The sequence below is a fragment of the Pristiophorus japonicus genome, chromosome 2 (assembly GCF_044704955.1).
Source record: "Pristiophorus japonicus isolate sPriJap1 chromosome 2, sPriJap1.hap1, whole genome shotgun sequence".
NCBI lineage: Eukaryota > Metazoa > Chordata > Chondrichthyes > Pristiophoridae > Pristiophorus > Pristiophorus japonicus.
Genome location: NC_091978.1, coordinates 337,995,180 through 338,011,877, shown reverse-complemented (window position 1 = coordinate 338,011,877; position 16,698 = coordinate 337,995,180). Strand labels below are relative to the sequence as shown.

General features: G+C 46.8%; 1 long non-coding RNA gene across 3 annotated transcripts in view; it reads right to left on the bottom strand.

Annotated features, from left to right (window-relative positions):
* The window catches only part of LOC139248705 (uncharacterized), a 118,983-nt gene that overhangs the window by 64,605 nt on the left and 37,680 nt on the right, over window positions 1-16,698 (bottom strand). For all 3 annotated transcript variants that reach the window (XR_011591060.1, XR_011591059.1, XR_011591061.1), the window contains one exon: window positions 2,902-3,054. This is a non-coding gene — a long non-coding RNA (uncharacterized lncRNA). The remainder of the gene's footprint in view (window positions 1-2,901; window positions 3,055-16,698) is intronic.

The window sequence follows — 16,698 nt, the reverse complement described above, 5'->3', positions numbered from 1 at the left end:
ATGTGCTAAATTATGGACATGGTTCCAAGTGGATCGCGGGCGCGTTGATAACTAAAGAAGGAAGTAGGGTGTTTGTAGTCAAACTAGACAATGGACAAATTTGCAGAAAGCACCTGGACCAAACGAGGCTGCGGTTCACAGACTGCCCTGAACAACCCACAGCAGACACCACCTTTTTCGAGCGCACAACACACACCCAAAGGATCAACGACACCACCCCGGACCAGGAAATCGAACCCATCATGCCCAACAGCCCAGCAAGACCAGGCTCACCCAGCAGCCCTGCAGGGCCAACAACATGCCAGCCCAGCGAGGGCACAGCCAACACACCAGAACAGACATTTGTACCGAGGCGGTTCACCAGGGAAAGACAGGCTCCCGACCGCCTCACCTTGTAAATAGTTTTCACTTTGACTTTGTGGGGGTGCGATGTCGTGTATCTGTAAAGCATGCACCCCCATGTTCTGCCACCAGGGAGTGCATCCCCTGAAGTCCCAAGGGATCCCAGCATCCCTTGGGAGCACTGTATATAAGCCAGCCCCTAAGGCCTGTTCCTCACTCTGGAGTGTCTTAATAAAGACTGAGGTCACTGTTACTTTAATCTCCCTGTGTGCAGTCTCATCTGTGTTAGGAACACAATAGTAACAGAAAAGGATTTCACTCCCTGAAGGTCCAACTAGTTGTCGACCACAATCAGATCATAATGGCAGTGAATGCCAAATGTCCGGGCAGCTTTGATGAGGCTCACATCCTGCGTGAGAGCGCTGTCTCTGACATGTTTAAGAGTCAGCCACAAGGACAATGCTGGATATTTGGTGGTAACCAATATGGCCTAGCCACCTGGCAGATGAACCCCTGCATGATACCCATACCAAGGCCGAGACACACGCAATGTGGTGCAGCAAACAATAACTGTGCTTAAACAGCGCTTCAGATGCCTGGACCAGTCAGGAGGAGAGCTACAATGCAACCCTGAGCAAGTAGCTAAATTTGTGGTTGTGTGCTCCATGCTGCACAACGTGGCTATCGGGAGGGGCCAAGAATTGCCTGATGCTCCACCTCAGGAGAGAGAGGATGAGGGGCTGGATGCTGACCTAGAGCCAGACAATCAGGCTGGCTGTGCAACCATGCCCACGCCTTCCTCCAGACCGCAAGAAAGGGCCCGTGTTGGCTACATCGTAGCAAAACTCTTTCATGAGGAGCTGATATCTGAACGATTTGCCTGAAATAACATTGCTGTGAGTGACAACGCTGACACACTGCTGTGTGTGTGCAGCTCAGACATCAATGGTGCCCATCATCTTTGTTAAGTCCAGAATAAACTAATGTGATGGAGTACTGTAGACGTAAGTGTGATCTTAGTCTCTTTATTCTAACTCCAGAGTATTGGTACAGCATGGGAGGCCTGCTTATATACAGTGCTCCCAAGGGATACTGAGATCCCTTGGGACTCCAACAGATACGCCCTCTGGTGATGGTAGAATGCTGGTTACATAGGGTTGCATACATAACAATCTTGGTGCCAGTTAAAGTTTATGTTGATTGAAGTTAAGATTTATTTAACCCTTTCATGTTAAGGAATCAACAGTGTGTAATGGTCCAGCTATCTGAGACAATGCACAAGGTTATGTTCAATAAAAAAAAATTATACCAACATTGGTCTGAAATCATAAGTGTCACAGTCAATAACACCCAAACCCCGTCCACACCCCACTTTTTCCACCATTGACATCAATCACGTGGTCAACATGTCCAGCAACACAGAATACAAATGCCAAGCAGGAGGGTGGCCACCTCCCTTCATACATTACGACAAATTGCATACACCCAGATGGAGATATAACACAACCATCACCTGCGGACATGCACCTCACTTTCCTTCCCCCCCCTCCCCACCTCTACCCCTTCCCCTCCTTGCTCAATGTCGCCTGGCTGAAGAGCTCCTCAGGCGGTGCCTCATTGCGGGGGATGAAGGCAGAGGCAGTGGTTGCATGGGTACAGGAGCAGGGGGGGCGGGGGGTGGTGCCGAGGGGGAAGCATTCTCTGATCCAGAAGCAGGATCTTGGTCCTGCCTCTCATCTGTCGTTTGCAGTGGTGGTGCGGAACCTAGGGACCACTGGGAGGCCTGTAGTATTCCTGGCTATCGCCTCCAGGGCTTCCGCCATCAGCGGAACGTACTCAGTCGTGGTGGCCAGCTGTTGGGATATACCTCCCAATGCATTGAGGAGCTGGTCGCCAATGTCTACAGTCCTGCTGGACAAGTCTACCATCTCTCCGCTCATATGTTGCCGTCGTGGACCAGACCTGGCGCGTCCATGAAACTTCTGCGGGGTTGGGGCCGTCCTGGAGACAAATGGGGTGCCCTGTGGTGAGCTGCTTGGGGCAGGTACCTCCAGACCCCAGACTGGGAATGACCGGACGAGCACTAGATGGCCTTGGGGTGGAATGGCTTCTGGAGCGTGGCGATGCACGTTCCTCGAAGTCCGTTCTCTCATCCGTAGAGAACAGATCCAGTGGATTGACAGGCAAGAATCTGACCTCCTCAGCATATGTAGGATCGTCCACCAAGTCCCCACCTTCTGGCCTCTGTGGACTTGCCTGGGGCAGCGCTGCTGGCTGAGCTGGAAATAAGGTTATTAGAGGAGAAGGGGGTGCTAGGGTCACAAGGTGATTCCTGTGCTACACACAGCATATGCACGACAAAAGCACCACCACTATCAAGATAATCACAGATATCACATTTCATGACCATCAACACATGGTGCATTGCAATGATTTTCATTAGGCCAGCATTATTTCTAGGACAATTTTAGAAATCATCTATCATATATGATTATTCGGATATGAGTGGGTGTGGCATCTATTGACTTTACATCACGCAATTGTGTAAACTTTACTCACATCGAATCACTTCAGGGTCTGCAGATGCTTGCATGGCTGTCACGTGTGCTTCCCCACGAGTGCGAGCACCCACTCCTCCGTCTCTGACATCGTGGGGACTGGTGGCCCTCCACTCGTTCGCCTCTGCATGGTCCTCATCATCAAGAGCTTCTTCTGTTAAAGGTGACAGGACGATATTGCATGAGATCATTGCTAGGTACTGTCACAGAGACTGATACAACACATAACGGATAGAAGTAATCATGATTATTATGATAATTATCATTCTTTACCTAAAGACATGCACCATGACCGCAGGCCTTGACTACAACATTCCTGGTAAAAGTGAAAGACCTCACATCTGCTGATAGCCACTCATGACTTTTACAAATCAAATTATATAAATACATAAGTACATGTAAATAAATATAATACTCTTGTGGATCCTACAAGGTCGTTCCATCATTTGCGACATTGGTTACCCTCGTTGGTCGCCGACGAGACCACCTCTGCTATCTCGGCCCATATCCTCTTGTAGGCCTTTGGGGTGGGCTTCCCACGCCCTCCGTGTGTTAAATCACCCCAGCGTGACTCGACCTCCTGCAGGAGGGGGGCATTTGCCTCATCCGAGAACCTCCTCGCTCTTTTGCGCCCTCCAATGTGCTCCTCTCCTCGCTCACTGCTCTCTCCAGCGTCAGTCTCCACAGCGTGCTGTGACACCTCCTCCTCTCCCTCTATTATAGGTCAAATTCGAGCAAATATGTGGTTGGTAACAGCTAATTTTGAGCTGTAAAGCTCTAAACTCTCCCTCCTTCCTCCCAAAGCAGCCACACCACAGCCACAGTCCCTCTCAGCTCCCTCTCTCTCTGTCTCCTCTTCTGCGCATGTCATGATGACACTTGACCTCCTGAATCGCGGGAATCGAGCGTTGCCATGTCATTGGTAAGGACGGCGACACTTTATGGCAGAAGGTCAGAGAGATTTAACACTACCACCCATTTCATAACGCTCGTGGTAACGCCCAATTTCAAAAATGGAAACTGGGGGCTTTGAGAATGGGCGACAAACTGGCGATCTGAAAACCCATTTTTACCGCCCACGCCAGAAATAATGCCCATTTTTGGGTGATCTGCACAAAAGTGTAAAATCTAACCCTATGTCCCCTAGTTTTATTTTCCCCTTTGAGTGGAACTATCATTCTGCATCCACCCTGTCGAGCCCCCTCATTATCTTATATGTTTTGATAAGATCACCTCTCATTCTTCTGAACTCCAATGAGTATAGGCCCAACCTACTCAACCTATCTTTTTAAGTCAACCTTCTTATCTCCGTAATCAACCTGTGAACCTTCTCTGGACAGCCTCCAATTCAAGTATATCCTTCCTTAAATACAGAGACCAAAACTGCATGCAGTACTCTAGGTGTGGCCTTACCAATAACCTGTACAGCTGTAGCAGGGCCTTTATTCCCTTTGCAATAAAGGCCAACATTCCATTTACCTTCCTGATTACTTGCTGTACCTGCATACTAACTTTTTTGTGTTTCATGCACAAGGACCCCCAGGTCCCTCTGCACTGCAACACTTTGCAATTTTTCTCCATTTAAATTGAAATTTGCTTTTCTATTTTTTTTGCCAAATGTGAGGGTAACCTCACATTTTCCCACATTATACTCCATTTGTCAAATTTTTGCCCACTCACTTAGCCTGTCTATATCCCTCTGCAGATTTGTTCTGTCCTCCTCACAGTTTGCTTTCCCATGCATCTTTGTATCATCAGCAAACTTGGCAACATTCCACTCGGTCTCTTCATTCAAGTCATTAATATAGATTGTAAATAGTTGAGGATCCAGCACCGATCCCTGCAGCACCCCACCAGTTACTGTTTGCTAACCGGAAAATTACCATTTATCCCGACTCTCTGTTTTCTGTTAGTTAGCCAATCCTCTATCCAGGCTAATATATTACCCCAATCCCGTGAACCTTTATCTTGTGCAGTAACCTTTTATGTGGCACCTTATCAACTGCCTTCTGGAAATCCAAATACACCACATCCACTGGTTCCCCCCCTTATTCACACTGCTCATTACATCCTTAAAGAACTCCAGCAAATTTGTCAAACATGATTTCCCTTTCATAAAACCATGCTGATTCTGCATGATTGAATTATGCTTTTCCAAATGTCCTGCTACTGCTTCCTTAATAATGGACTCTAGCATTTTCCCAATGACAGATGTTAGGCTAACTGGTCTATAGTTTCCTGCTTTTTGTCTGCCTCCATTTTTAAATAAGGGCATTACATTTGCGGTTTTCCAATCTATTGGGACCGCCCCAGAATCCAGGGAATTTTGGTAAATTACAAGCAATGCATCCACTATCTCTGCACCCACCTTTTTTAAGACCCTAAGATGTAAGCCATCAGGTCCAGAGGATATACATTAATGAATTGGCTTGGGGGTACAGGGCTCAAATTTAAGATTTGAAGATGACACAAAACTTGGAAGTGTAGTAAACACTGCTGAAGATAGTAATAGACTTATGGCTCAATTTTCCCCATGCCCGTTTTCTGGTATATTGCCAGAGTTACGCCCGTTTTTCAAGGCCAGAAATGCGGCAGAAATATTTTGCCAAAGTTTCCCCGATGTATAATTCGAATTTGGCGCCGTGCAGCGTGTCCAGTCACCTTGGGGGGTGGAACCTGCTGTCTGCGCCGAGAAACAAAGCCGCACCTTCTGCGCATGTGCGGCAAAAAAGTTACGTTTTTTACGTCGTCCCAATGGACACGCATGCTCAGTACAGCTCGGATTTGGCAATCGGTCATTTTTAAACAGCCAGTTATGTGTGAGAGAAGGAGTTCTGTGAGAGCATTGGGAAAATCGCAGCTGGAGCAATACAAGATGCAACGCAGTGCAAGGACCAAGAATTTCTTGCTGGAAGAAGTGGAGGCACTAGTTACTGTGCTTGAGAACAGATGGCAGGAGCTGGACACCAGCAGAGGTCACATAAAAGTTCCACCCAAAGAAATGAAGAAATGCTGGAACCAAGTTGCAGAAGATTACTGCGCAGTGGTGACCACCACGAGATCTGGAGGCCAGTGTAAAAAGAAATGGCAGGACCTTGGTCAAGTAGTTAGTGTAAGTAATATTTTCATTTATTCAATGGAATTGCAATTGCAATTGTAAATGTGATCAGCTGTATATGTCCCTCCCAGCAGAAAGACACCCTCTCTAAAAAGTTGCATTTTCCTCTTTGCAGAGGAAGGTGGCACATAATAAAAGGGAAAGAACTCGAACAGGAGGAGGCCCGGCAAATCTGCACCAACTGACACACTTTGAAGAGAGGTTCGCTGCTTTGATGGGTCCTGCCTGGAAAAAAGCAACCACCACTGCACAAGCTTGGCCCACGTTCGAGGGAGAGAGTAAGTCCTGCAAATTCATCATGGTCCTTCAAATCAGCCTGCTGCCTGGTCTGCGATGTGTGAGACTACTCATGTCACCCACCCTACCCCCTCCCCTGCTGCTAACCATTTGACTGTTCTGTTATATTTTGCAGAACTTGAGGTCAACCCTGACAATGCAGAAGGTTCAGACGAGTCTGAGCCTGCAGAGGAGAACATCTTCCAATCTAATGCTCCAGACCAAGAACATGGGGATGAGGGGGAGGGACCGGGGATGGAGCTGGATGAAGCTCCCACTATTGTACTGACTTTGGAGGAGGTGCCGCTCATGGAGGTGACAGCCCCTTCCGTGACTAGTGGTTTGAGTGTTGGTGGGACATTCCATGGTTTTATACCTTCCGAGGTTGCGGGTCCCTGTGGTGGGGTGCAACGAGGCACACCCAGGGCCCCACTTTACGAGGTTGCGGGTCCCAGTGATGTGCTGCAGCTCGACCATGCTCTCCTGAAGTGCAGGATCTAAGAGATGTGGTTCAGATGATGTCATTGAGTGTGGAGAGCATTTGATCTTACCCGATCACACCTAGACGCCATCAGTGGGGTGAGTGATGAGGTAGCAGAATTGTCGGGAGAAGTAACAGCAATGACACGAGAAATGGGAATGATATCTGGGACCATCAGTGAGCAAATAGTGGCCATGAGGGAGGGAATGTCAGAGGTAGTGCAAACCATGTCACTGACCATGAGGGAGGTAATGTTACAGGTAGTTCAGACTGTTTTGCTCAACATGAGGGACGGCATGTTGCAGGTTGTTGAGACACTGTCAGGGCGCATGAGGGACGGCATGTTTGGGGTTAGCTGCTGCAATAAGGGAACATGTCCAGACCCCGAGTCCATTGACTGAATGAACTGTCACTCCCACTCCAATCCCCACACCAGCCTCTGAAGAGCCCAAAGCGGGGCCCTTCAACTTGCCGCCTGGGCCCTCCAACTTGCTGCCTGACACCGACATCCCCCAACCTCAAGAGATGCGCAGAACCCGAGATGTTAGAAAGAATAAGCTTGGTACCAAGCCCAAAAACATTGCACCACGGTCTGCGGGTACGGGTGGAGTGTCCAAGACAAAGCACAGCAGGTGGTCTTAGAATAAGGGGAATGAAAGATGAGTGCAGCCTTTCTTTGCTGCTGTTGTTTTTGTTGTTGTTATTATTATTGTTACTGTTGTAACTGTTCTCAAATTAAAAGTGTTGTGTAATTATGTAAATTTACAAGTTTATAAGTGATCTTAAAGTTTTTCAGTGATCTTAAAGAGTCATATTAAAGTAAAGTTTGATACAAGAATAATTTTCTTAAAGTTAAGTTAAGTATATTGTCAACTTTTGAATAAAATATATTTTATATTACAACTGAATCATGTTCCATTAACACAACACAACATTACGGAACAGCTCCAAACAGTAAACATGTCCATGTGGAATAGTTGTCACTGAGCCCTCAGTAAAGCGTTCACGGATAAGCTGCTGGCGCAAGGCTCGAGCAATCGTTAAAGGGGCATGATGGCCTGCCCTCCTCCGCCATCGTGCCCTGGCCTGAGACACTTGCATGGCTTCCTCATCCTCGTCGTCCTCCTCCTCCTATTCCTCCTGCTCGCCACCTGCATCTTCCACATCATTATCATCAGCCACTCTCACCGCAAGTGGGTCTTCCACTACCAGGTGCTGCTGCCTCATGATGACTAAGTTATGCAGCATGCAGCACACAACATTGAACTTACCGACAATCTCAGGGGAGTATTGCTAGTAGCCTCTGGAATGGTCCAGGCATCGGAAACGCTGTTTCAATATGCCAATGGTCCTCTCAATGATGCTGCGCGTCGCAATGTGCGACATGTTGTATTGACGGTCAGCTTCCGTCCGGGTTACGCGTAGGGACATCATGAGCCAGGTGGCGAGGCCATACCCTTTGTCTCCCAGTAGCCAGCTCTGCCCTTCTGGCTGCTGCTAAAACATGGCTGATATAACGGTGTCGCATAGGATGAATGCAACATGAGTGCTCCCAGGGTATCTTGCATCAACTGACATGATGTGATGCATGTTGTCACATGCGTGCTACACATTATAGAGTGGAATCCTTTTCTGTTCCTGTACATCTCAGAATCCTTCAACGGTGCTCGCAAGGCGACGTGGGTACTATCAATGCAGCCCTGTACCTTTGGGAAGCCAGCAATCCTGGAGAAGCCCACAGCCCTGTCATGGATTGCTTCGGCGGTCATGGGGAACTTTATGAAGTCATTCCTATGCGTGTAAGTGCAGCCGTGACCTGCCAAATGGAGACATGTGTTGCATGTTGAGAGATGGCACACACACCCCCAGTTGTAGCTTGAAACGATCCAGAGGCATAGAAACAAGGGTTGTAAATTTGTGAAATTTGCTGCCTCAGAAAGCTGTGGAAGCCGGGACATTGAAAAATTTAAGACAGTTTCTTAACCAATAAGGGATTAAGGGGTTATGGGGACCGGGCAGGTAAGTGGACCTGAGTCCATGATTGGATCAGCCACGATGGTATTAAATGGCGGAGCAGGCTCGAGGGGCCGTATGGCCTATTCCTGCTCCTATTTCTTATTTTCTTATGTTTATTAATGAAAGTGCAGCTGTAATCTTAACTTCAACTGACAAAGCAGTCCTCCTGATACTTCTAGGTTGCAGGTTTGCTTTGACCAATTCACAGATCTCACTTGCAACTTCTTTGCAGACATGCAGCCTCTGACACAGTCTGCATCACTTTGGTCGAGGTACGAACGCCTGTCTCAATTACCCTCCTGCCCAGCACCCTATGGGCTATGATGTTCCTGATGCGATGAAGTCGAATCAATTGTCTCCTCCATAGCACCATAATACAGAAGGCTCGCACAAGGTATGGCATTGTTAGTATTTCCCCCATACTTAAACTTAACCGTTGAAAGAAGCTCAAAATGGCAGAAAAGCAGGCTGCACTTATGTATCTTTCCAGGTCTGTGGGGATGGACCACACGCAAAGGTCTTGTGACTGCTGCTCTTTCCCCCTCCCCGGGCTCCAAGCCTTCCAATTGGCACCTCTTCTCTCCTCCCCACCCGCATCACCTTCACCCCCCGCCCCCCCCCCCCCCCGCCTTTACTAATTGGAGTTTTGTGACTTCTCTCTCTCTCTCCCCCTCTCCAGGCTCCAAGCCTTCTGATTGGCACCTCTCCTCTCCTCTCCTCCCCACCCGCATCACCTTCACCCCACCCCCCCCCCCCCCCCGCCTTTACTAATTGGTGTCTTGTGAGTTCTCTCTCTCACTCAATGGGCTCCAAGCCTTCCAATCAGCACCTTGCTCTCTCTCTCTCTCCTCCCCGCACCCCACCCCTGCCACAGCTTGTTTTGTAGCCAAGCCCCGAGCTCCTGTGTCCAGGCGCGGGGCTGATTCTGCCGGCTAAACCTATGACCCTCCAGCTCTGCTTCAAGATGTTCGCTGGTGGCATGTGAGTGAGTTAAAAAATGAGAGAACTTCTGAAATCCAACAAATTTACATTTCTACGTTGACAAGTACAAAAAAGTTGAACTTTATTTTTGATGTTGACAGTGTTCTTGACTCCCTCCAAAATCTTCGATTTAAAAACAATGGCTTCTTTCAGCACAGATTTGTGAACGTGTGCTGGTTTTCTTAACTCACCAGTAGGTTTCTCAGGAGTGGGCAGATACGCCAACCTAAGACAAAAAAATGTTGGCCAAACTGCGAACAATTGAAAAAAAAACAGTGCAGACATGAGGGAATGCCCCCGATGACGTAAAAAAAAATTGACCTAGAAAAATCGTAACTTAATCAGTTACATCGGCGCAGATCGCAGGGGGAAACTTTGGAAAAAATAAATACGCCCAAAAAAACGGTGCATGCCAAAAAACGGTGCAAATAAACGGGGAAAATTGAGCCTTTAAAGAGGACATTGATAGCTGGTGGAATGGATGGACAAATGCCAGATGAAATTCAATGCAGAAATGTATGAGGTGATGTACTTTAGTAGGAAGAATGAGGAGAGATTATACAGGCCAAAGAATACAATTTTAAATGGGATGCAAGAAGAGAGAGACATGGAGGTGTTTATGCACAAATCTTAGAAGGTGGCAGGATAGATTAACAAAACAGTTAATAAAGCATATTGGATCCTGGGCTTTTAAAATAGAGGCAGAGGCCTAGAAATTGGGTATCGTCCCGTCTGGGGGCGGTAAAAGTTTGTGCCAGGCACAGAAGTCTCGCGCATCTCGATAAATTTGCGTTACCACCCCCAGAAGGAGTTGGAGCTCCACTTCCTTTCTGGAGTGGTAATAGGGCGCATGCCTCAGCAGTGCTATGCACTAGGCCACGTAGCAACCCCGCATCTGAGGGGCACTTGCCTCAATTAAAGGAAAGGGCCCAAGCTGCATACTCTGCCAAAGAAGAATCTATCTACCTGGCCCACCAGGGAGCGGAGTGCTGGACTGAGCGATCGCAGCACCAGCCCACGAAGAAACTGCAACCAGAGGAGCAACAAAAAGGTCCAATTTCTTTTCAGCTGGCCACCTCGCTTTTAATTTTCGCCTCGGTAACGTCCAGCCACCCGTTACGCGTCCCCAGTCGCTGTTATCGCCCGGTGCTGCTTCAGGGGGAAAAACCCAATTTAGGGGCCAGGGCAATGTGCTCGGTGATGACATAACAATCTGACACACTTACCTGATGTGATGCCGAAGCAAAGGGAAGCTGCTGAAAAATTTAGCAAATTTATTTTTAAGTACCTCTAAACTACCTTTTAATGATGATAATTGTCTGGTCCGTCGCTTGGTGTTGGGACTGTGACCTGCAGCTAGATCCGACACTTTGGAAACTTACAAGGAGGCGGGTTCAGAGCAGGATCCCGCCACGCTGTCAATCACGGCCATTTTGACATAACGGGCCCACCTCCAAACTCGCATTCGCAGGGTTGGTAAGATTCTGATCTAAGAGTGGAACTTTGTTTTCGTTTGAGATAAAATGTAGGGGGCCTACCCTTTACTACTGTGGCATAATATATGATTACACCAATGCACTGCACCATCAGGGGGCCATTTTCTTTTGCAGTGACAAAGCTGTTTATTCCACTCTTGACAGTTCTAGTCTGTAATTAATCAAAACTAAATCATAAAATAGAATCATAGAATCATACAGCACAGAAGGAGGCTGTAATGAGATAATGCATGGCACCCTAGAGCTAGGAGGTATCGAGATAATGTATAGTGCCCGCTAACTATGAGGTATAGGGAGCTGTTTTCAGAGAGAAAGTTTGTGAAGTAATGCCATCTTAAGCTCCAAATGGCTGTCTGAGATCACCCAAATAAATAAAGTTAAGTTGAACTAAAAGTGTTCAAGAGACATAAAATACATGGTGTCAGAAGCGGAGACTTTCATTGAACGCATTTATGACCGACATATTGGAACTGTAAGACATTTTCGAGCCGATCGGAATCGACGTTAAGCAATGCAGTGCAGAGTGTGCTTCCTACACATCGTGCGTGGATCCGTGAAGGGCGATAAATAGTCATAAGCTTGTAAAATAATCAAGAGGCATTAGTAAAGTAAACTTAAAGTGGCATAAATTATTGCAGAGCCTCGATTGAAAAAGTATTTCGACAATTACATGACCATGATATTGTACTATTAGACTTGTTCTAGCCCTCTGGGTATTTGAACTGTATACATGTATTTGACAAACTCAAAGTTCTAAACTGTAGCGAACTATCATAGCCACCATGGTGCCAACTCCCACGCACAATCCTCTCCCACCTCCATTACAGGGTGACTGGCGATTTGAAAGCCAACTGGAAAAGATTCAAACAGTTGTGGAACAGCTATAAAATTATCACAAATATTGTGGAAAAACCAGTTAGAGTTAGGGTGCAACGTTTATCACTGCCATTGGCAGCAATGCCCTAGATATCCACAATAATCTTCCCTACAAATCAGAGGAAGCCAAGCAGGAAATTGAGATTATTTTGAAGCTCTGGGAAAAGCACTGTAAAGGTAAAACCCCAACATCATCTATGAACGGTATCAGTTTAATTATTGTGTACAAGGGGACGAGCGGTTTAACAGATATTTCATGAAAGTGAGAGAACTAGCATCGGCATGTGATTTCAGCAATTTGTGGGATGATTTTGTCAGTGACCGCATAGTCTGCGGAATATCTGATAACGCTCTGCATAAGAGGCTGTTGCAAGAATCAAGCCGAACACTCGATAAATGTGTGATGCACTGTAAAGCTACAGAGGCCACAGTTGCACAAATGAAATCCATGAAACTCACTAAAACAGACTCTGAAGATGCCAAAGCTGTCAGACAGAAACCCCGACCCACAAAGAAAGAAATCACAGACGAAGAGTTCAAGAACAATTGCAGATATTGTGGCAAAAGACATGGGCGCAAACTTGGTGGACTCACCGCCCGCTGCTGCCGACTGCCGCCAAGTTTTCTGGGTGGTCTCCCCTTGGTGCTGGTTTCGTGGAGGCCTCCCGCCGGCGGGGAGGGAAGACCGCTGGGAACCGCCAGCTGGCGTCCGCTAGCGCGCAACTGACGAAAGTGTCCTCCCGCCCGCCGAGTTGCCAGTTTGCTCCAGGCGGGAGTTGGCGGCAGCAGGAGGAAGGACCGCCACATGGAGGCAGGTCTATCCTCAACGGTAGGTATGAGGACCTGCAAAAAAAGGTTAGTAAATGTATTTTATTTTTTTATTTACAGCGACTCAGGTGTATGGGGTCCCGTGAAGGTTTTCCAGTATTTTGTTTTGGTGTAAATTTTTATTTTTATGTGTTCAACCTCCCTGGGCCCCACTCAATCTTCGACGGTACTTTGCCAAGGATTGCATTTGGCGCCGAGATTGGGAGGTCCTGCCCACTGCCGCTCAGATTCATGGCGTATGTTGTTCTTTTGCCGCCGGGCAGTCATTCCAGGACTTTTTAATAAAACTCCCGTCCAAAGTACTGTCAGGTCTCTCAGCAGTCCTTTGGGTGGCACTTGGATGGGACTTAGCTTCCACTAAGTTCGGGCCCAATATCTGATAAAAAACTAAATGCCCAGCATATGGGAAGACATGCACAAGTTGCGGCAAACTAAATCACTTTTCTCAAAAGTGCAGACAGAGTGGATCAAGGCAGAAGTCTACACATAACCTAAATATAAGGGAAAGCCAAAAGTTCACACACGATGTGAAGAGAGTTATGATTCTGATTTTGAAGTCATGACTGTAAAGATGCTTAGTAAAGTTCATCGCACAATCAAGGACAAAGCTGACAGAAAGTATCCAAACAAGATTATTGCTACCTTCTCCATTAAAGGTCAAATGGTAAAAATGCAAATAGATTGTGGGCCCACATGCAATGTGCTAACCCTTAGATACTTACCTAAAGGCTGAAAGATAAAAGAATCTAAGACAATACTTTCACCATATGCCAACCATGCAACCATTCCCGTGGTAGGGACTTGTAATGTGCCACTGGAAAATACAAAGAACAAGCAAAAGTACATTGTGATCATTGAGGACCAAAGTACACCACTGATTGGCTCACACACTGCTCAACAGCTACAACTGATAAAAGTGCAGTCTCAGAGTATCGCGGTGGTAAATGAACCATGTGAATCGCAAACTACGAACAAGGCAAACGTCTCGCTAGCATCAAAAACTGATGTCAGCAATGCGTATCCGGATGTGTTTAAGTGACTTGGACACATGTCAGGGACAATTCACCTTGAACTTAATGAATCAGCGATCCCAGCTGTAATACCACCAAGACGGGTGCCAATATCAATCACACAAACACTAAAAGCGCAACTCGATTATTTGGAAAAATGACAAATCATAACGAAAGTGGTTGAACTGACTGTACAAAAACCAAATGAAAAGATACGTGTACTATTGACCTTAAACATCTGAGCAATGTCCTGAAAAGTGGACACTATCCACATCTTGTGATCGATGATATCTTGCCACAGATGTCACTAAAGCAGACTGCAAGGAGGGTTTTTTGTAATGTGACACAGAGTCCTCCTACCTCACGAGCTTCCAGACTCCATGGGAACGATATCAATATAATAGAATGCCAGTTGGCATCAGTCCTGCCTCGGAAATCTTCCAGCAGAAGCTAAACAGTACCTCGAGGGTCTAGATGGAGTCTACAAGATTGCAGATGATATCTTGATCACTGGACGCAGTGAGACACTTAAAGAGGCCAATCACGACACAAACTTACGCAAATTCATGCAGAGATGCAGAGAGCAAAACATCAAACTAAACTTCGGTAAGTTCGAAGTTGACCCAAGCAAAGTGGTTGCAATCAACAAATTGCAGAAACCGTAGGATGTCGCAAGTGTACAACGATTTGTCGGCATGACAAAGTACCTTGCAAAATTCTTGCCAGATCTTTCAGACCTCAGCGAGCGGTTTATTCATAAAGACTAGGTCTGAAAATGGACTGAAGAACAAGACAAAGCATTTGAAGCTATCAAACAACGCGTGACAGATTCTCCGGTGCTCGGGTACTTTGACCACAAACTTGCAACTGAAGGTCAAGGCAGTGTTTCGAGCAAGGATCTTGGGTTCATCCTTCTGCAACAGAGACAACCAATTGCATACGCGAGCCTAGTGCTCACTCCAGCAGAAACGCGATACTCTCAAATCGAAAAGGAGCTGCTTGTTCTAGTCTTTGGGAGGCAACAAAACCATCAATCTGTATACGGTGCCGCAGGGATCGGTGCTGGGGCCTCAACTATTTACAATCTATATTAATGACTTGGATGAAGGGACTGAGTGTAATGTAGCCAAGTTTACAGATGATACACAGATAGGAGAGCGCAAATTGTGAGGAGCACAAAAGAAATCTGCAAAGGGATATAGACAGGCTAAGTGAGTGGGCAAATATTTTGCAGATGGAGTATAATGTGGGAAAATGTGAGGTTATCCACTTTGACAGAAAAATAGAAAAGCAAATTAAAATTTTAAATGAAAAAAAATTGCAAATTGCTGCAGTGCAGGGGGAACTGGGGGTCCTTGTGCATGAAACGCAAAATGTTAGTAAGCAGGTACAGCAAGTAATCAGGAAGGCAAATGGAATGTGACCTTTATTGCAAGGGGGATGGAATATAAAAGCAGAGAAGTCCCACTACAACTGTACAGGGTATTGGTGAGGCCACAGCTAGAATATTGTGTACAGTTTTGGTCTCTATATTTAAGGAAGGTTCATCATTATCATAGGTGGTCCCTTGATTGAGGATGACTTGCTTCCACATCAAAAGGAATGAGTTTGCAGATGTTTCAATGAAGGACCCACTATTCCAGTCCTGAATCCCAGGGGTGGAACATTGTGGGCCATCCCGACCTGCGAGGGGACACCACCGCAGGTCTGGAGGATAAGAGAGCTGCAACCTCCAGAGTGAGCTGCTCCAAGTGTGCGACGGCTTCAAAGTAGGCGATTGGGTGACGTCATCAAGGTCCAGGTCGCTGTTTGGAGCATGGGCAGGAAGATCGGTGGGACACAGGCACAGCGGAGGAGCGGGAAGGTCGGGGCAGATGAATGGCAAGAGATTGTGGCGGAGGTGTGACGAAAGATTCAGGCAAAGAAGCGACGAGAGAGGAAGGATATGCTTGGAGGCTGTTCAGAGAAGGTTCACTCGGTTGATTCTGGAGATGAGGGGGTTGACTTATGAACATAGGTTGAGTAGGTTGGGCCTATACTCATTGGAGTTCAGAAGAATAAGCGGTGATCTTATCGAAACATATAAGATAATGAGGGGACTCAACAAGGTGGACGCAGAGAGGATATTTCCACTTGTAGGGGAAACTGAAACTAGGGACACAGTCTCAGAATAAGGGGCTGCCCATTTAAAACTGATATGAGTAGGAATTTCTTCTCTCAGAGAGTTCTAAACTGGTGGAATTCTCTGCTCCAGAGAGTTGTGGAGGCTGGATCATTCAATATATTTAAGGCAGAGATAGACAGATTTTTAGCGATAAGGGTTATGGGGAGCGAGCAGGGAAGTGGAACTGAGTCCATGAGCAGATCAGCCATGATCTTATTGAATTGCAGAGCAGGCTCGGGGGGCCAAATGGCCTACTACTGCTCCTATTTCTTATGTCTTAAGATCACGCTATGGACAGACCATAAGCCTTTGGTTGCTATAGGACGCAAGCCGTTATCTGCAGCACCCAAGCGACTACAACATCTGCTCATTCGCCTCAACCGATATGACGTCAAAATAAAGTATCAACCAGGAAAAGAAATGTCCCAAGCAGACACCCTTTCGGATTGGCTCACGAACATAAAACAGAGAGTTGGGATAAATGGTTCATTCTCAAGTTGGCAATCAGTAACTAGTGGGGTGCCGCAGGGATCAGTGCTGGGACCTCAATTA